The 22,403-nt window shown below is 42.6% G+C and overlaps 1 protein-coding gene across 3 annotated transcripts in view; it reads right to left on the bottom strand.

Moving 5' to 3' along the window:
* Positions 1–22,403, bottom strand: part of LOC146971697 (polycomb protein SCMH1) — a 62,954-nt gene that overhangs the window by 15,492 nt on the left and 25,059 nt on the right. Inside the window, exons 1-2 of one of the 3 annotated variants that reach the window (XM_085801116.1) lie at positions 1,011–1,145; positions 201–332 (exon numbers count right to left, since the gene is read on the bottom strand). The gene's annotated coding sequence lies outside the window, so the exon portion shown is untranslated. Of the gene's footprint in view, positions 1–200; positions 333–1,010; positions 1,146–22,403 lie in introns of those variants that run through there. The other 2 variants (XM_085801118.1, XM_085801117.1) reach the window with 2 other exon arrangements.

Raw genomic sequence — 22,403 nt, 5'->3', positions numbered from 1 at the left:
AGTGTTAACACAGCGACACTTGAGAAAAAAAAGAAAAAAAGAAAACATCAACCAAAGATTTTGAATGTGCCGAGAAAACGTCTCGGCTTTATCTGGGAGTTGGAGACAGATGAGCGGATAAAAGCGCGATGACAGAGAGAGAGGTCCCACAATGTAAAAGTAAAATCAGGCGCCAGGCAGCCATACAAACACATGCCTACCTTACAACTTCATAACCGATTAGCAGCGTCTCTCCCCTCCGGATGATTTTCCTTTCAATAGAAGTGCGCCTTTTTCCTCCGCCAAGGGGGATGGCGTCCAAATTAAAGCGACCCCGCTCCCTGTTTTTCCGTCTGGGGGGAGAGTGACAGGAGGACACGAGCGTTAGACCGTCCGGCAGGTACACCTTTCCTCCTGTTGCTGGCTCTCTGAGTGTCCAAAACTCAACCTGCGTCCGCTAACACTCGTCTGACATCTGTACGGGGCCGTTATGTTTCTATTTGTGGCCCAAAAATCCTCCCGTCTTACTTACATTGCCGGAATGTGTTGAGCTCCATTCAAAACACAAAGCAGCCAACACATGGGGACAGCCCCCTTGCTCCCCCCGCTACATTTGCATGAGCGCTAGATGCTCATTTACGTGACAGCAGCGCTAATTGTGTTGCTCAAGAGTTGAGACTAAATCAACGCTACCGCCAAATGTGCAAGGCATCAAGACTGCAGCTAAACAAACGTGTGTAGGTGCGCACACACACACACACACACACAGACACACACACCAGCGGAGCAGCGGCGCAGACAACACAGCAGCATGCTATGCTACGCGCGGCTACACACAGACATGCCCACTGCCCGGGATGCTTAGCTTAGCATGCTAGGTGGCTCGCTAGCTCGTTGACCTGATTATAAATATTAGCATTAGCAGAAAAGGGAGCATACCAGCGCGCTGCCGCTAACCCGTGCTAACCCGGGCTCAGCGCTGAAGCCGAGCCCCAACGGAGACGTTGCTCGGCGTATCCGAGGATGTTTACCTTGCTTTGTAACGTGTGTGTTTGTTTCTGATGTGGATTTAGCGCTTGTCCGCCATTTTTTTCTACACGATGAGGAGGGGGTGTTTTGCCAACATTTTTTTGTCGGCCAGTCAGTCAGACAAGGCAGGAGAGCGAGCGGGGGGACGGAGACCAGGGGGTATCAGCGACCCCTGCCGGTGAGACCACAGTATTTCAAATAATATGATGAAAAGGAAAATCTAGATTCAGTTTTCAGTTTTACCCCATGGGTAAATCAAAAATAATCCCTCTAACATCCCAGGTTTATACTTAACATTACAGTCAGTAGGAATATATCTAGCAATATTTCAACTGAAACTGTCTTTAAACAGGGACCAGTTGCTTGTTCTTTGATATTTTTATATAATCATTTTAAGTTTGTGCCTCATTCTCTCTGTCTCTGTGTATCTTTTTCATGTTACAGTTGTAATAAATGGCATGTGTTTCACAGGCCCTATTTTAAGATATAAACGGTTACACTATTATGGCTCAACTGATTTGTTTTCTTTTTGTTCACTTGTTTTTGAGGCCAGTGCTGGCATTGATATTTTAAACACATTTTACAAACATATATTTAAATGAACATTACTCACGTGTTTGGAGGCCTTGACAGCAAGTTTTCTGTTTTCTGTCGACTCACTGGTTTTATATATATATATATATATATATATATATATATATATATTTATTTTTGCACTGTATGTAAACACAATGGAAATACTATCTGAAACTGGAGTCATATTTCATGAGTTGAGCATTTTTGAACAATAAAGCTTGTTTTTATTCTGTTATTCTAGTGAGTTATTAAAACTTTTCAATATCCTTGAGATTCGTCACAGGTTCACTAGCAATACATTTGCGGAAAGTCATTTAGATTCAGGTAAAACTATTTGTGGAAACCTTTTTTTAAAATATATATATTGTTGATTATCATTTGTAAATAATTAGATACAGATATAAAATAAAAAAAACTCTTACAAAGAAGTTCCTACATACTGTAGTTTTATTTAAAAGGTTGTATTTTATCCCACTGAACAGACTATTTCCAAAGTCCCACATGGAACTGCTGCAACTGCTGAATTGTAAGTAAGAATATTGCAGAAACTGAGTTTTGCACTTCTTATGTAACTCTTACATTAGAAATAAAGTTCCTTATTAATAATAAACACTAATTTGATTAAACAGTGTTAATAACCATGATCAATAATTTATCACAAGAATATGAAAAGAAGACAAATAAGAATGGAATTTTAGTAAATGTTATTGCTGTATTTCTGCGGCACAGAGCGCTGCTGTAGTTTCATTTAAGCTGTGCTCTAGTTTTGGGTGTTTGACTAAAAATGTGGGATATTTGCCTTGAGCATAACATGAATAAAATTTGATTATCAGTGCACACAAAGCTTAACTTATTAACCACTATTTGTTCCAGTTGAGATCTTTATAACACTCTAAAATACATTTCACAATTTGTAGATTTTCAAACATAACCAAATACAATCCACACTGAAATGGAAGCAAAATATTGCTGTGCAACAGTGCGCCTGCAGCACTGTAATAAACCAGGCACATTACAATATCTGAAAAGATAATCCAGATAAATTGTGTAGGTGTGAAAATTAGAAATAGGAGCCATTTGGTAATGCCATGCCAATTAGGGCCTGGTAGCAACTGTAACTATGTGATTTGAAGAAAACACCCAGCAGTTCAATTGTGTGTAATGGTCACCTGGCAGCACTGCTAATGCCCATTTCAGCCTACGCTGGGCAGGCCATGGCCCAGTGGCCCCCTGCACCCCAGGCAATTATGTTTGGTTTCACACGGTGAAAAGGGTTAATTGGCAGCGCCCACGCGCCTGATTGGACCTGTTTCACGCCTGTCGGCCTTCATCGCATCAAAGGAAGCCCGAGTCCACCAGGCACCATTATTAGAACACACACAAACACACCTCATGGACATACACTGACTGTACACAGCCACTGTACTTAAATGTAACGCTCTCAAGACTGTACATGGTTGATAGACACACATATACATAATTTGTGCATACTCTGTCCTGTGAATGCATGTGCACACATACAGAAACACACACACAGTCAAGACAAGGAAAACAACACAACATACACTCACATACAGGAAACCATAGGCACTTTAAAGGAAGTATTGCACCATGAAGAAGTCATTGTCCTCATGCAGTGACATGAGTGTGCTCACAGTTGTATGCACAGGCATTATGCAAATGTCTTCTTGGATAATTCTGACTAATATCACTAGGGGTCAGTGTTGTTTTATACAAAGCAGGGCCTCTCATTACATCCAACTCACTACATCATGATGTATGCGAGCTTTCCTCTGAGCACAGCTCATCTCTGCTTATTATCATTGCCATTCACTGTCCTTTTAAAACTCTCAAACTTTTTTTTTTATAACAATGACAATGGTGTTTTCAAAGACTCTTTGTTTCACTTTTATTACATAAAGCTCTTTGGGTTTTGTTTCCTTTACAGACAGATGCGACTCAGATGTGTTAAAAGTTTTCTAGTCATTAAAGGTAAACCAACCAAACAATGTGCAGCGAGGCTTATACTGTATAATGTGTGCCTGTGTCTTAGTCAGGGTCTCCATATGGTTCTTGTTTTTCTTTTATTATTAATACGATTTCAACAACTGAGCTACCAACACTCTATGAAAGTCCATCAGCCATTATACAAGCCAGTTTGACTGGCAACTAATAACACTGACAATGTGTCCCATCCAACAGACCACTCCTCTATAAATCACATTCCTAAGGTTCAACAAATTGCACACACAAAACCCATTAGTAGACACAATTGTTTGATTCTCGTGAAATGTTTTTGTAAAAGAAAAACTGTGTGAATTTTGTGAGTCAATTGACAGGTGATTAAGTTTTACCTATGTGTGCCAAGATGTTCTTCACTGATGCAAAGATTATGAAATCATAAAGAGACTTATTCAGTATGTGACTCTGTAGCCTCCGGATAATCACAAGTATTTGATAAAGGTATTGCAGAAAAGATAAGCAAAATAATCTGGCTTCATTTTTAAAAAATAACATTTTAAGGGTTGAAAGAGTGAAAATGCCTGGCAACAAGCTTATTCTACACACTCAAAGCACATGGAAATCATTTGTACAAAGTACTGCACCGTTGGATTCGAAGATGCAAATTCATTTGATGGCTGTCATCAGAGGGAAATTTAGAAGTAATTTCCTCTTATCTTGTTAGCACGATTCCACAGTTACGCATAATAGGAACATACAAAGAACCTATAAATGTACAATTTCTGGAGACAGACCTATTGTGTCAGCGCAAACGTAAATTCTCGTATTAGTGTTTGCCTTTTTTCTTTTGGCAGCAATATCAGTTCTCGGTCTGTTTGGAATGTCTTGCTTGCTCTTTTCATTTTATCACCCTAATTGAATCTGGCTCTCTTAGCTGGCAATGTGTTTTTTTGGATTTCCAAACATGTTTCTGTAGGTGTCCACTAGCCAATGGCATGACTCCACCATCACGGCCTGTTTCTGCACATACAGACAGTACGTACGGCATGGAGCTTTTTCCCACTGTGCCTCCTCGTCACTTTCAGCGCTCTGGCACAATCCAGCAAAGTCGCCCTTCTCACTCGCGCACAAATACCGCCCCACCACCACACACACACACACACACATGGACATAAATAGACAGACGCACACACACACACATGCGCACGCACAAACAGTGAGAGTCAGATTGCGTGTGTTCCTTCCCAACTGTGCCTCAGAGGACTACGCGCTTGTTCCACAGACGAGGACATGCGTGCGCGCACACACTCACGCAGTCCTGATACACACTTCCCATCTCTGCTGGCATCCTGGGAGGGACGTGCAAGAGAGAAAGCAAGAGCATATGTTGGATAGACGTTTGGTGAGGGGGGATATTTCTCTTTGGATGTTGTCTTACAAGCTCTGACGGCATGGCGCAGAAAGAAGGCATTTTTTCGTCCAATTTATTAATCCTTTTAGGCAATGTTCTCTGTTCAGAAATGCAAATTGAATCAATCTGAGGCTGACTTTAAGACTTTTCAAGTGGGATTTAATTAGAAGCCAGGGCCTGCAGTTTTTAATGAGAGAGGGGGTGGAGAGATGGAGAAAGAGAGGGAGAGAGAGAAAGAGAGAGACATGGGGAGGGAGAGTGGGTTGTGGTTTTGATCTGGGGGTCCTGCTGGAGAAAAGATACACAAACACCCACAACATACGAACACACACGCACGCACACGCACACACACAAACATACGCACACACACAAATGCACCCTGTAGAGTCGAGTATGAGGCGGATGCCCGCTGTTTGGTTTTTCTTCACTTCCCTCATCTCCTTCTTGTGAGAGTTCAACCAGAGACCTTGTTACTTCAGTATATATCTTATACCAGTGTATATCGCCATAGATGGAGTGCAGTTTCTTTTTCTGCACTCCAGTGTTGGAGCTTTTCAACAGTAAGCTCTTAGGTTAATGCAGGACAGCTCCCATTTGTGAGGGCAAGAAAAACTAGAAGATGTTCGGTGCAAAACAACACAGCCTACCTGCCCTCGGTGGATGAACAGTTGGAGAAACAAGTCAATGGATAGTCAAGGTTTCTAGCCTGATACCTCGCAACCACTGGCCACACACAGATGTACAACATTGCACTGAGTGTTGTGTATGTTCATGATTTAGTGTACAGTATATTAGTTTAAAGCAAAGACAGTGCCGTCTTGCCCACAGACACAGAGCTGAACGTCTCTACAGTGCCAGGCACCGGCACGGGGGTACAAGGTTTCGGTGTTGCTAGGCTGATGCTTCTTAACGAAGTCGCTGCTGTTAACATTTCTTGCTTGACAGTCAGAGAACTCGGCCAGTAATGATCACCTTGCAGCAAAAAAATGTCACAGACAAAGACAGGAAGGTGGAGCTGGTGCATAGTAGCAGGTGGCTTCAAGCTCTCAGGGGACTTTCATCTCACGATCCATCCATGTGGTTGATTTTGACCTCTTTGAAATGAACCTTGAGAACTGGCCCAGATTGAGCTGAGAGCCGTTTCAGAACGATATTATCTTCTCCGATGGTTTCATTTGAGGATTTTTCAGAAGCCCACCTCATAAGTGTGCCTATTTTTCTTACTGTCTATTCTTCTCTCGGTTAATAATCACATTAATCTCACAGCCCTTTCAAAGGCTTATAAGAAAGGTTGGGTTGGGAACTACAGATAATTGTGCCCTTTCTTACCCATTTTACTGATGATGAATGGGTGCTTGTATGCATAGATGTTTGTGTGTATGTGACTGAGCACATGTTTGAGTTTGTTTTGCGTCTATAGCTGTTGAACACTTCTCCCCCGTCACTCCCCTGTAAATGATTTTAGCAGACAGCACTTCCCTCCCTGGATTTATCAGAGATTTCACTGCCATTTGGTGATCACGTGCTACGTCTGATACATTTTGGGGAAATATGGTGCTGTTAAAAAGGGTGAAGTCGGCCTGTGGTGTCGGGATGTGGTTTGGGAGCTCACGCTCTCCTCTCTACAGTAACTCAGTGCCTTCGTTCCCTCTCCCCTCACTGTTTCCTGTCATCCACTAAAATAGGGGCCAAGGCTGCGGAGCCCTGATGGTTTTCCAGGGCTTTTGTGACATCTTCATGGGCAATATGTCAGATTTTTCCCTTTTTACATTTTCTCTTTTGTGTTGGCATCAACCAGGACAATGGGGAGGGGGAAGGGTTTGATTGGTTAGTGCTTCAACTTGACCATTTTCACTTTGAGAGTTTCCTCTGTGCTGCTGTCTTCCATAAAAGCTGTGGGTTGTCTAAGTTCTGGTAAAAGTAGCAAAAAGCTAAATGTCAGTAAGATTTTCAAACTTTGGGAAGCTTAATATAGGTAGGAATAAACATGAAATGATATGCACGAAAACAACAATTTGGGATGCCAGCGTGGTTGATGTACAGGAGCAGGGGAAGAAGAGAAAAGATGTGAAGAGATGACTTTCAGGCTGCCACGGAGAGACATGAATTTACCCATTAAAGTTAGAACTCCAGTGTGTGCCTCGCAAAATGCTTGACAACTAGTTGATACTGTCACTGTTTAAATAATACTAATTCATCTCCATTATTGAAACATGTAATTAATCTCTCTCTCACCCTCTCTGGCTGTCTCTCTGTCTCCTTCTCGCTCACATTTAATGGAACATGAAAGGGAAACCCAAAGAGCAAATCCTGTGTTGTGGTCCTTGCGGGGAGCTCATTGAGGGACTCACATCAGAGGAGAAGACAGGCAAAGAGACAGACGGGTGGACATGTTTTGACAAACAGACAGTTGGTCCAAAACTCCTCCCTATCTTACTGCTCTGTGCCTCCTCTCTCTCTCTCTCTCTCTCTCTCCCTCTCTCTGTCTTTGAACTCAGGCCTTCATTAACAATCTGCTGATTAACAGGCTTGGGAACATGGGGGGTAGACGGATCAGAGGAGGAGAGATAGAGGGAGGGGGGAGACAGAGGGAAAGAATAAGGGTGGTGGGGGGAGCGTTGCAAGTTAGAGTATGTCCACAGTAAGGCTACGTCCAGACCGTTTCAGTAGCCCCCAATTTATTTCAGTGAGACCAACAGCGTGGGCACAGCGGTGATGCCAGTGCAGAGATCTTAACATCCAGGGTTATCTGTCAACAACACAACATGTCATCCACCAGCACAGCTCTGTGTCCAATCTTGGCGGTTCATGCAAGCACACACTCCAGGGAAACTACTTGACTGTGCGAACACCGTATTTCTAATGTTTACCCTCACTGAGTAAAGGATAAAAGCATATGGTAGTTCACAACCCTTCCTCAGACTTCCCAAAGCCCTGATGGAAAATCCATTGAAAAATAGTACATGAGAAGGTATAGGCCTATGTGTGTATGAACAAAGGAGAGGGGTTAAAGGGACACTGTGTAAGTTCTCCTGTTATCTATTCACGAAAATCGATTATTTGGTTCAAAAGTCTGTTTTTCATTAATCAGTAATCACCCCCATCAACAAACTGAAGTGTTCCGGTAAGCTCTAAATTTGCCGTTCATACTGTATCATTCATATATACATGGAGCGGGTAAGCTCGGTGCTGGCTGCCATGTCGTGTCGCCATGTTTTTACGTTCAGTGGCAGCGTGACGGTAGGAAACCATGGAAACTCAGCGGAGACACCGGAGCTGTCGGCTCAGGTCGAGGTGGCGTCTGTGAAAAGTCACCGCGGTAACGCAGTGAGGAAGAATGGAGCGTTACACTGATGCTGCATTCAAGTGCAGTTGGGAAGACGGCTGTCGGTAACAAACCAGATGTCATTTTAGTCACAGAAGTCGAGAGAAAGCCGGTAAAACGTGGGTCAAGTAAACAATACCACATCGCCATGACAACATATTGTCACATGTATTGTTTTGCCTCGTGCTGACGGACCACTTGTTTACATAGAGGCTTGTTTATGCCGTTACGTGCAGCGGCTGTCGTCCGTCTGCTGTCTGCCCAATTTCACGTGAATGCAGCATGAAAAATACGATTGAGTTGCTAGCGATATACAACCGCAACGCTAGATGGGAATAATTCCTACACAATGCACCTTTAAAGATCCAATCAAAAAAATGTCAGAGGTCAAGTGATCGAAAAGTAGCCCAATGATGGGAATGGGAAAGGTACAAAAGAACATGCAGATTCTTCTGTAGTTGTGCTGTGTGAAGATTTCAGATTGAACTTTTTTCTATTTTCAGGAGGCTCAAATGAAAACTTTTTGCAAACACACATTCCTGGTAGTGTAATGTGAACGCCACACTCTTCAGTTTAAGGATAAAATGTTTGTCTCTTTCCAGAGTCGTAAAATCCTCAGAGTATTATAAACTACTGTGCTGTGTTTTGGCATCTGATAAGCCTTAAAAGTCATAGATGAACCTTTAAACTGGCCTTCTTGAATCAAATTTCATCATCAAAGGCACTGGGAACACACACCCCCTCACCAGCGAAGCAAACCGCATTTAACGTGGTGCTGTTTTCGGTTTGCACTATGTCCACACTAAATGTTTTTCAGACCCAGAGTGGATATAATTGAAAAGTTTGGCCTCATATATAAGTACAGGCAGAAAAAGGGCTGGGTTTTTATATAACAGTGACGCAAGACTGGTTGGTGTCCACGTGGTAGTTAGGTAATCGTGGGTCAATCAGCTGAGATTTTGTGGTGATGATATGTGACGATGTTTGTCAACAGAAAGTGAAGAAAAAGAAGGAATTCAGACATTTTCCTGTTCATGTTGTAGAGTGGAGGTAGATCTGTAGAACTGGACGCATCGCTTTCAGACGTAGACAGCGTTTTTCGTAACGAATCTGCACAGGATACAGTCTCACATTCAGACGGAGAAGGTTGTGATGCCGGATAAAGCTGTGTGAGAGAGAGAGAGAGAAAAAGAGAGAGACATTGACTGAGACTGGGAGAGACTGGGAAACACAGAGAAGGAGAGACAGACTGACACAGAGGGAGAGGCAGTGGCAGAAAGTCGGGCTGATGGGCAGAGACAGAGAGCGAGGGAGCCCGTCTGATGGACAGAGAGAAAGAGACAGACTGACAGAGGGAGACAGCGAGGGATGGGCCTGTTCTGAATTAATGACTGCTCTCATCAGAAGATGAATGTTCTCCTGCTCTCCCCTCGGAACCGAGCTCGCAAATAAAAAGAGAGTCGGTCCAACAAATAATGAATACGCAAATAAATAAATAAGCCAATAAATAAATGAATAAACGTGATAGAACTCCTGAAAAACAGATTAGGATCGATGTAGTGTTGGTGCACATTTGCATGTGTGTGAGTTCTTCTAAATGCATTCTTACTTTTGCATGTTATGGTTATGTACAGCTATGTGTCGACACTGCATGTGGTTTGGTGTGTGTGTGTGTGTGTGTGTGCTAGTTTTGGGCTGTAAACATGCATGTTTTCATATGCATGTGTGTGTGTGTTGGTCTTCATGTTTCTGTGCATATTGTTCATGTGACTGTGAGTATGTGGTTGCGAGCTTGTGTGTGTGTGTTGGTATTTACTCGCATGTGGCTTTGTGATAGTATGTGCATGTATCCATTTTTATTAGTGTGAGTGTGTGTGTGTGTGTGTGTGTGTGTGTGTGTGTGTGAGTGTGTGAGTGGGGGGGCTCTCTGGTGAGTCTCCTTAACATCAAACAGCTGGAAGTAATAAAATATTTAGGAAGCGCTGGGAGTCTGTGAATATTAATACTGCCTTTTCCTTCTGTCTCTCAAATCTCCCTCTCTTTTTCCCTTCTTTCTGTTTCTCTTTTTTCCTCCCAGTTATTCCCTCCCTCTCCGTGCGCACTCACCCGGCCTCTATCTCTCTCTCCCTTCCTCTGCTGCTACATCTCTTCCGCTTGTCCTCCCTCCCTCTGCTTCTTTTGGTCCAAAACCAATGCTCTGGCTCTCCCCAAACTCTCCCTTTGACCTTGTTTATGAGGGAATCACAGTCATTTAATTGGGAGTCCGTTCTGCCCGCTGGCATTCAGGGTGATGGAAGGAGAAGAGAGGAGTTGACCTATGCCATACATGGGCATTTTACGGCCCGCGGGCCAGACCCGGCCCGCATGCCGTCTCAATCCGGCCCGCGAGCCGAAGTGCGAGCCGAACTGCTATTATGACCCGATTGCTTTTATTACGTTGATGCACACTAATCAGCTGTTTGAAACAGTGACAGCCCTGTTAGAACAGGAGCCTGCACATCACAGAAAGTAACCTCCTCCAGGTAGAAGACAGTGATGAACGGCTGCTCAGTCTCTTTCTCTGTCTGACACCGGAGCTCCGACGGAAGAGAGAGAGGAGCCGCTGTGGTGCAGGTTTTCTCCACAGCGGAGTTTCTGACCACCGCGACCCTGTCAGCGGGAGACCGTGACGTGGGACCGGGCCGGTGTTTCACAACCCTCCGTTAGCCGAATCATGTCATAACTGCTGACGGTTACAAAGCCCCATCACGGCACCTAATTATTATTTCCCAAACACTAAGGTTTAGCAAACTGTGATTAAAAGAGCATTTTATGAGATCGCTGGGTTTTCTGACGTGATCGACCATATGACTGATTGTAGCCACGTGCGTCTGAAGCCTCCATCCACCAATGGCTACGCTTGTAATCAAATCAGTCTTTTTTTTTCATGTTGGTGCTGTATAGGCAGCAGCAAATGAGTATTGTGTTTCTTCATAAATAAAAGGTTACATACAAATAGAACAGTCTCACTGAATCAGAACAGAAAAGGATCTGAGTGCTTAACCTATGTTATTCAGGTGTCTGTGAACATTATTAATTGGTGCAGTCATTTATGGTCAGTAAGTTTTGATAAAACAATCTGCCTTGAGTCCATATTTATATCATAATACAGCATGTTTCTTCAGTGATCTCGATCTGTGATGGATATAAGTTTAAAATGCGATTACATGGATTGTGGGCTGTCAGCCTATTGTAATGCAATCATTTCCACCAAATATATGTAGTTATAGAGGCTAATATATAATTATATATAATTCAGCAATAAATATTTGATGTTTCAATTTCATTTCGAATCGTGTGGCCCTTCACTCACTTTATCGGAGTCAGTGTGGCCCTCTGGAAAAAATAATTGCCCACCCCTGACCTATGCCCTTCTGTCATGCTTGCGGCGACAGCGTCTCGCTGTGTGGGGATAAGCAGTGTCACAAGTCCTGTGCGCCACCAGGCAGCAGAGTTCACCACGCTGCACCCTGCCATGTCAAACATGAACAGACAGACGGATGCAACGGCTCCTGAACAAGGAGGGCTACGGGACCTTTTTCACCAGGCACCGACCTGGCTCCATGTTATCAGGATTATGCTCAAATCAAAGTTTTAAATTTTTAAATTTTACTCAGATTTCTAGAGATTGAATCAATGCCTTTGCATTTGTATTGCGAGAATTACTCAGTGATGTTTAATTTAGATATGAGAGAATCAGTTCTATATACGTATATATGTTAGACAATTTCATATAGATATCGATGGTTAACCTTTAGTAAATATCTGAACTGGTACCGTACTGCATTTGGAAAAGCAATTACAATCAGTTGATTAAATTTTAATTTGACTTTTGCATTGAAAAAAACATTATATTGCTATATAAACATATTTGTCAATTAATTATTCAAGTTAGTTTCCTTAATTCAGACTTTAAATATAGAATTTTAATTCAAACATAATAAGGCTTGTAAGTTTGTATTTGTGTCTGCCTGTCACATACTGAACACAAACCACCTTACACCACACAGTAATCAAAGTTTGACATGTAAGAAATGTCTCCAGTATAAAATAAATAAAACCACAAAATAAACAATCATAAAAAATGAATATAAAAAAAATATGAACAAACGATCGCAAATGAAAATAGCGCAAAAATCCATTGTTATTTATGTCATTTTTCTTTACACAATTTACGGCAGGTCATTTTAATTTTGTTCCAGCAGGTCAAAGTTAAAAGTGTCCTCTTTCCAAAACTTCTTTTCATAGTTAGATTGAATAATTGATGTATTTTTGTTTAATAATGATACATTAACTCATTTAATTTTTCAGCACGTTGGGTTTACATCAGTAGCAGTGATTGGGAAACTGTTGAACTCTGACCCTGCACATGACTCCCACCAACACATAACACCTAGATCCGAATGTTGCCATGAAACGCCATCACTTGTTGCAGCAGAATAATGCGTGGCAGACTCTGCTGTATCGCTTTAATGAACTACAAACAAAGAAGGCGTGAGATGTAAACTACATCACACATCACTGCGCTTTCATTTGTCTGTGGCAGTTCTTTTTTTATACCTTTGTTTTAACCAGTTGTAAGAGTGTTTTTGTCTGTTTGTTTTTTCATTGCTTCTCAGAGTCACAGTAAGACACGAGTTTCATCCGAGTTGTAAGAATTACTTGCGAAATACACTGTGCATTAGACAGGTGCAAAGAACGTGCCATTTGCCATTGGTTGGTATTAAAGCAGAAATTTACTGCTAGCATTTGTAAAAATGTAAAAATTAAAAATTAAATAAATAAATGCCCCTACATTTTTGGCGACACTTCTTTTCAATAAAGGTCGCATCCTACAGAAACTCTACAGAACTGAAGGAGTTCTAATCAATTTGTGCGCTTTTTCTCAACTGTGATGTGAATAGCTGAACTCAAAAGCAAACTCCCGGGCAGGTGTTGTAAAAAGGAAGTGTTTGGCTGCACAAGGCCACCCATTGCAAGAGACGGTACATTCATATACACAAGGTGAGATGGGGACAGAAACACAAGCGACAGCAGCACACAAGACCCCAACAGAAGGTTGTGAATTGTCCCAAGGTCATTTGTTGTGAGCGACCGTTTCAAGGCTACTTTTCTATTTGTTCCTTCTGGCAGAAGTGTGCGTGTAAAAGTCTGTCACAGGGACATGCACATAAATAAGTAAAAACACCACTTATTATATGGTGACTAATAGAAAGACATGCAGGAAACTCAAGGCAGAAAGACAGGACGGCAGGCAGCAGGTTCTCAGAGAGGGATACAGGGAGGTGGGGTGAGACGCAGCCAGACGGACGGTGAGACAGGCTTTAGGCATGGAGACAAAGAGATATAGTCATACTGAAGGACAGGCAGAGAGGAGGGCTGGCTGTTGTCAGCATCAGTGACAACAACAGCAGCAATGTAATTATAGGCTCTCTGATTAAAATCAATCTCATTTCTGCCACTCACTACACATTCTGCCTGCTGAAAAGATCTCTGCTGCTCTGACACCTTGGCTGGTGAGTGGAAAAAGGAAGGAGTCACGGTGGGCAGATGGGCACGAGTCAACGTGAACTCCATCAGCCAACGATGGTGAAGCTGCATTGTGGGGGTTGTTTTGCAAAACACTTCTGCAAGCATGATTTCGTCCGAGGCTATACACGTTCAATGACTTTATTTTTCATATGTATCTCCCGCTATACTTCACAATGTGTTCTGGTCTGAATGGGCGAAACTCAAGAAGACCTTAAAGGTATTCAGAAAAGAAAATTGAATTTGAGCCCACTATGGGTCTTAAAGTAATCACTTGTCTATCAGACGATGTAGCCCAAACTTTGTGCAAAATTCTATTTTCGACTAAATTCAGGGTGAAAGTGGGGTAGTTTTTTTCCGCATTGGATAATAGAGTGCCGAAGCGGAAGCAGCCCCATGGGTCCTCAAATCGAAAAAAGTCTCCATACGAATGAATGGGAGTCCAAGTTTTATTTCGTGATCCGTTTGAATTGTGCCATGACAAAAAAATATGTCCTCTACCTGTTTAAAACATCACGTTTCATGCCGAGAAATCAGCCGTTTATCGTAAAACGGCAACAGAAGAATGTATTTTGTGTGACGACGCTCTGCGGACTACAAATCTGGTGTCCCACAAAAAATACGTCACCAACTGACACGGGAAAGGGCGGCATTTGGTGTGTGACGTCACCTACGCGACTTGTAGTCTTTCTGGTTGCGGACTCTTTGGGATTTTATTTTACAATAGTTTTACAACAAACGGCTGATTTCTCGGCATGAAACGTGATGTTTTAAACAGGTAGAGGACATATTTTTTTGTCATGGCACAATTCAAACGGATCACGAAATAAATCTTGGACTCCCATTCATTCGTATGGAGACTTTTCCGAATTGAGGACCCATGGGGCTGCTTCCGCTTCGGCACTCTATGCAGGAGCACAAATTATGTGTCATGTTGCTCACGATTCATCAGCCAGTGCTATTGGATCGGTCATCCGTCAATCAAATGTATGAGAAAAACGAGGGGTATGATGGAGGAGACTCGTCCACCACCACTGACACTCTCCTCCATCCCTACTCCACTCTCCTCCTCCGGATCCCTGCGGTCCATCACTTAGCCTTGTTAGCTAAGTTAGCAAGCTATAATGTAACAAGCCTACTAGCTAACAGTTAGCTACATTAGCTAAACACACCGCACACATACACACCACACATCAGAAACTGCGACAACTACTTAGCCTACTCTTTAAAAAAAATCTCAAACATTGGTTAAAAACAAATCAGACATGTACTCATATAGCTTAAACACTGTCTGTTCCCGGACATGTATGGTATATTGTTCTTTAACAATGGGTTAAAATTGTCTGTTCTTATTTTGTATGTCTGCGTCTGTTTTGCCTTGATATTGTCTGTCTGTGTTCTGTCTTGTAATTGTCCACTGTATGACTTGTCATCACAAGGTTTTAAAGTCTTCTGTGTTTATGTTTTTTAGAAACCTGCCTTGGGACTGCGGCTGAAATTTAGCAGTTGTGCTAAGTCCGGCACATTTACACTAATGCTTAATGCGTCAGTGTTGATGAATGTGCACTGTCCCAATTCAATAAATAAAGAAATGAAATGAAAAATGACACACCGAGCTTGGTCCCGCCCCTAACATTGAATATCCCGCCCGCTCGATGACGACCAATCAAATTCGTTTTCCTTTAATACTCGGATAAACTCGTGCAGCAACTCGTGGAAGGAGACAAACGGCCATTTCTGAACACCTTTAAGCCCCATTATGTTTATGCGTAGTTGTTCTTCTCCTTCATTTAATAATAATACATGAATATGTAATGAAAATAGTCTATTTGCTCTGAGGGCAGCAAGTGCTCCTCTGTCTACCTGCAGTTCCAGAGAAGAAAACACAGCAGCTTGGTAGACTGTGGCTCATCTCTCCACTGAGCAGTGGTAGAAACACCATCATTCACTCACTCACTTACAGTGAGTCGGGGGCATTCAGGGATGGTCCCCGGTGGACGGAGGGCACAGAGGTTGAAAGCCTTGAGTAGCAACACTGCAACTACATGGTACTTATGTGTGACTGACCGGGATCCGCCAAAATATGAGTTGAGATGTTGTGACCGGCCTGCAAGGTAAGTGAGGCTTAGATAGAGTGGTTGTATTTTGATTACTGTGGTACAGAGCTGCAGCAGTGGTGAACCAGTACATGAAAATGTCAGTGCTACATCTTTGGTGAAGTCAAACTGAAAGCAGTTTTTCTAACCGTGAAAGCACCGTTGTCTGAACCGATTGCTGTTGATGAAGGTAGCCTAGTGTTGACTGCAACTGGTTGTGTCATATTAGGTTAGAAACATTATTGTTTTGGAAGACAGATGTGAACATGCTGCGCACCCATTTCAACCACACCAATGTTCCCCCCAATTACTTTCCAGAGTTCATTTGCTAGCTTAGGATTTTTTTTTTTTTTTCTGAAACAAACTTCTAAGAGCAAAAACTTCTTTGTGGCTGGGAAACATGTTGTCTCAGACAGCGCGTGAGGATTTGACAGAATGTGAGTTCAAATAAAATCCATGAAGTTTTAATGGAGGAGAAGATTTGGGATTTAGGAGGTTTGATGATTTGAGGGTGAAAAGGTGACTGCCGTCTGCTAGAATTTAGTTGAGTTTGGCTGAGAAATGTTCAAGTCTGAAGTTAACAAGCAGCTGTACAAAGTAGGTCAAAGGTTATATTCTTTACACGCATTACAATGTTATGACACGTAAGTGAGCTGTTACCACAAGACCTAGGACAAGGGCCTATTTCTATATCCCCACCCGCCGATCTTGTCCACTAAGGGATGGATGCACGATTACTGAATATTTTATCAGTGACTACCCTTTTTTCCAGCTAAGGAGACAAAGTCATGCGGAGTGAGCGAGACGCAACAGGGAAACGTTAAGTGGAAGAGGTAGAAAAAAAGACAGATTGACAGAGAAAGAGAGACAGAGACAGAGGGGAGAGGCGTCAGTGTGGAAAGGATTTATGAGTGGGGCCTGTCTGTTGGCGATGGGCCTGGTCCCTCTGTGGTCCACTCCTCTGTAATATTCACCACTCCTCAGGCTCCCATGTGTCTGCCTGTGGCTGCAATGTACACACACACGCACACACAAACGCGCGCAAAGCCTTGCGCACACACGTATACTGTACAAACACGGGCATATGCGTGCACAATATAGACCGCTCACTACAGAGGAATCCAGGCACTGTACAATTACCCCTCGGCTATGTCATTGGGCAGTTAACATCTGCCGCCTCTTTTGTCTTTCCACCGTTCTCCACCTCTTTTTGTTCTGCTCCTCTCAGGCTGTTTATCACCCCGACTGTCCACCTGACCCACTCATCAGCGGCTGAAACACGCCAAAAACCGCAAGACAAAGCATTTAGCCTTCTGCGAATTTCACTTAAAATTCCAAAGCATCTGCTTTTGTCTGTCTTTCTGCTGCAGAATGACATGACACAGCTGCAGGGCAACACAAGAGGGAAAATGTATAGTTCAATCAGGGACGTGTCAAGGAATTTTCTTTTTTATATGAAATGGTTACACAGTGGCGTCGTCCTTTTGGAAGCTTTCAAAGAATCGACCGAGAGTCTGCTGGAGAAACGACAAACATGAACATCACATCTTAGTAACGTCAAATAAAACGAGATTAAATACAGAAGGAGGCAGCTGCAGCAGAAAACAAGCGTCCACATAAAGGTATCAGCTCAGCAATAGTGAAAAGTATGAGGTTATAAGGTCACTTGTTTGAGTATGATTCATACATGATTCACGTATGAATGTGAATGTGAGTCAGCTGGTAGTCAAGCATATCATGAAAGAGCCTCTGGATGGTGAAGCAGGTTGATCCAAGTCAACTGAGGCAAAGGCAACTTCACGTCCCTGCTTGAACTAACTTCTTTTCAACAGACAGGTAGCGATGTGGGTTTAAGGCTTTAAAGGTATTACACCGATCCATCACATCATTAGAGCCAGTTAAAGGTTTTTAATGATGTGGCCGGTCGGTGTGTGGTTTACCGTTAATGTCTGTGATTCTATGCAGGGAATGAATGGTGCTATGCATTGCTGTAGGTTGCATAAGCTTTGCAGATGAGCAAAGCGAGCAAACGAGAAGAGGAGAAAACGCTTAGGCTTTGCATTGGAAATCCGTGGAAGTATAAAACAAACAGCCACGCTGTTCAACACCTGTGGACATCTGCTTACATACATACAGCATGGAAAAGCAAGTTACAGCACATTTTGGCAGAGGTTCACAGGGCACAGCTGAAAGCCAAACACGTTTTCTTTGTTTTAAATGAAAATCACTCCTCGTCATTTAACACTCGTTTTAAGGTGTGTAACAGCAAACACTTACTGTCTGTGAAACACACTGTCAACATACAGCACAGTGCAGCATAATGTAAGTGGAAGCTTTTCATGTTGAAGGTAAGTTTACCTTAAATAAAGTATATACCGTACACACACACACACACACACACATCTAAGTGCTTCCTGGGTCTCGTCATAAGAAGGTCACAGACAGAGTGAGAGAGAGTCATGCCATTATTGTCAGTGTTAAGTGTGACTAAGGCCATGTGCTAGATGTGTCCATGTCGCGCTGAGGGGGGTCTGAATGGGGATTTCTGTGCCGTGACCCTGGTCAAAAAGCCCACAGCGGTCTGTCAGGCCAGCCAACAGAGAGGCCAACTATATCAAAGACAGCAAGGGAGGGAAAGACATGTGGAAGGGTAGAGGAGAGAAGGATGCAGGGAGGGGGAAAAGAGACATAGACTGGTGCAGGGAGGAAAAGGAGCATCTAAGGGGACATTGTAACAGCAGTGAGGAGGCATGGTTAGGAGGAGGGAAGGGATGGAGGGAGGGAGGGCAAATAGAGAAAAGGAAAAAAGGAAGGCACAGAGAGAAGAGAGGGATTCATGATTCGGGATAGAGGAGTGTTTCTATGAGGGTTTGCAGTTTGTGCATGAGAATGTGAGTGTGTATCTTTATGTACAAAGAGAGTGCATGAGGGATTTGACAATAAGAAAGAGATGGAAAAAGGAGGGGAATATAAAAAACATCAGTGGCAAGAAAAATTACAAAGGGAGAAATTAAGACAAAACAGAGCAGAGAGAAGGAAGAAACTTTGGACATAGCCCATAACATGTGTATGTCTGTGTGTGTGTGTGTGTGTGTGTGTGTGTGTGTGCGCGTGAGACTCCCTCTTAGCAGCCAGCTGCCACTTGTGAGCCTCTCTCTCTGCCCAGGACACTTCTAGAGGACATTAAAAACCAAACACACATCAGTAGTAGATGTCTGTTTATTAAAAGAATTCATTTTCATTTTTTATGAAACCCTGATGGAGTGCAGGGAGTCTTTAAAAAAAGAGAAAGTTACCTCACATGAACTTCAGCTAACGGCATAAAAGAGTCATACATTTTTATGAAGTGGTAAAATACACGTATATGTGTAACTATTTAGCTTGTCAAGGCCTTCATATACTGACTAAACTGATTGGGGGTTGATATCAATCCAGATGTAGGTGGCTTACCACCTCAGCAAACAATTTGCTTGAGGAACTTTGCAATGGACACAAAACAGATAAATGACTCGAGTGCATTTATTTTAAAATCCTGTAATTTCAAGAGACTAGCATTTAAATTCTACTTTCTAAACCCTTCCCACTAAAAACCCTAAGCCATTGCTGTTAGTTTACATTACTGAACACCAGCACAGGAAAATGCCATTGTATTAAATCTATAAAATATTGTTGCGTCCCTCAACATCATGACAGTGAAATATGAAGGGAAACAACGTGCTGCATGTCTGTGTCTAATGAGAAAGAGAGAGAGGTCTATGAATGGGTGCTATGTGTACGTGAGTGTGCATGTGTGATGATGGGTTCGCTTATGTAACAACCACAGGACAATGGTAGGAGGTTGAATTAGGAATTACAATTCCAGGTAAGGGCAAGAATAAAAGACAGACCATGAACAGCAGTAGCGGCATAAATTTCATAAAGTTACAACAACTACAAGATTTCGTCCTCACAACTATCAAAATAAAAGAAGACATTGGTGATGTTGTGGTAATTGGGCTGAATTAAGCGAGGGAGATTCAGCAGACAGACAGACAGACAGACAGACAGACAGACAGACAGACAGACAGACAGACAGACAGGGAGACAGACTGAAAGCCCTCACAGAGTGTCTTTGCTCAGAAGTGGCCTTCTGTGATCCCTGCCACTTCCAAACAGCATCAGGAAAGAGTGCTGCTCTGGCCGCCAGCCGGGCTGTCGCCATAGGGACCCAATTCAAAGAACCCCCGGCCAAACCATCTGAAAGTTGAGGAGGAGGGGTGGGGGGTTAAGATGCAAAAACCTAGCCAGAGTGTGGATTCAGTGCTCAAACAGCCCATATACTCCCATCATCCGGCTCACTAATCAAAGCCCCCAGTGTCTCTTCACTTTCCTTGTGTCTTTTTTTTCTGTCTCTTTTACTATTATCTCAGTTTCTTTCCCTCTGCTGCCGACTTTGAAGTTGTTTTAAGTGAGATGAGAATCCCAAATTCTTCTCTCCAAGCTGACGTCTGTCTCTGGCTGTTTCTCCCTCTGTGTCTCGTTTCCCCCCGTAGCTCAGAGAGGAGAATTCGAAGTGTACTCTTAATGGCTTACATGTGTTTCGATTAAGAAGCTGGCATGCACTTCCCATTTTAATGGGTTTCTTTGCTCTTAGTTCACTGCTGGGCTAGGTTATGTGGTGGGGATTTGGAGGTAAAGGCTTTTAATTACCAGGCTATGGCAGGAACGTGGTTAGTAAGATGGCAGGAATGTGGCATGGCAGACACAGTTTTTTTTTTTTTCGCTTTCAGTTGGTGGGCACAGATGCCCACATGATATGGGCAGTGGGCACCACAGCAGATGGTTCAAGAAAACATGTGAGGTAACAGGTTATGTCTGGAAAGGCAGAGAATGCATACTGCCCAGTATGTGTGATTCTCCTTTTAAAAAAACTTAACTTCATCAATTCAAGAGATTTTGAATTAGAGGAATGAGCAGCACTGTTTAATATGGTAGAAGGCATTTGGACACATGAGACAGAGCGGAGGCATCCTGAGACAGGAATTCAGTGCTAGCAAGCAGAAATGACACCTGCACAGCAGGTTGTACAGCAGTGTTTACCTCTACACCCTCACAGTGTTCGGTATGAAAATCACACATTGCAAACATTTATGAGATTGTCTGGGTTACTCGAGGGCAAATTAGAGATTGTTTCTGTTTAACTGTTGTCAGCCAATCCCACGGCTGTTTACTATGTAAATAGTGAAGTTTAGTATATACATAGTAAAGGTAACCCCTAATTCACAGCAGCTGGTCTAACATGTTTTAGTTAGACTCACCATAATTAACATTTATAAGGTTGCTAATTAGCTATTAAATGCTAAATTGCATTATTTGAAACATCAAATTGATGTCAGGACCACTTTAAAACCTTATGGTCTTTTTTTTTCTCATTTTTCATTAAACGTATTTATTATGTATAAAATGATATTTAAAGTATAGGGCTAATGGGTTATACTGAAGAAGGTGCTAGAAAAGGCATATTTATCTAATTTTGTGAGCAACTGCTGGTTGATTAAAGGAACAACGAGGAGTTTTGGAAAGCAAAGTGTTTTCACACTACATTTCCCATGAGCATCCGCGAGCACTGTGAAATTCTTGGACCGGCGCAAGACGGACGTCTTGCCAAGAATGTTTTCATTCATCAAGAATGAAAGTCAGAGGTTCGAAGACAATCACATACCGTCGTAGTTCCGACCATTAACGGCGATTCGGTGGCGTTGTTATCATGACCCACCGGGCAGCGTCCGCAAACCCGAAAGGATTGGAAACGCTGGTCGGCTCACCCAGCATTTCCACCACTAATAATACCAAAATAACGATAGAGACAAAACGATATATTTATTGAAAATGGATCCATTAACAAGTGTGGGTAACGTAGATTCATCCACATTAATATGAGACTTTTCTATAACCAAATACAAACTCCTCGTCCCTTTAAGTAGATCTCCAATAGTTAAAACAGGCTAACTTAATCTAACCAGTTTACTGTGAGAAAAAAAGACATCAACTGTTAGTCCCCTGGTCCCTTCTTGCATCTTTTATTATTTTATTTCTTTTTTCTCTTTTTTTGTACACTCTTGTTTCATTTCATGAATTAATTAATGCATTTATATTGTAAGTTGGAATACACTGGGAGGGCCCCCTCGCTCCCTGTCTATTTTTCTGTCTTCTCTCTCTCCCTCTGTAAAATTCTTTGCAGGCCCAAACCACACTGCGGTTAAAGAAAAAAGAAAAAACATGCTGGGTGTAAAATGATCCCAGCCCTGTAAAATTAGAAAAAGGGGAGGAAGAAAAATGAGCGTACCCAATGTGGCATGTGAACTAATGATGGGTTGGTGGGGGTGCTGGTTTCGGCGGAGGAGCTTGGAGACCAGCGAAGCATGTGATGCAATCATCACCTTTCGTCCGGTGTATGGTTAAAGTGGGCTGTGCCCCG

Source organism: Trachurus japonicus, chromosome 16, assembly GCF_045865225.1.
Source record: "Trachurus japonicus isolate A0001 chromosome 16, Traja_1.0".
NCBI lineage: Eukaryota > Metazoa > Chordata > Actinopteri > Carangiformes > Carangidae > Trachurus > Trachurus japonicus.
The sequence above is the reverse complement of the archived record's forward strand: the minus strand, read 5'-3'. Positions and strand labels throughout refer to the sequence as shown.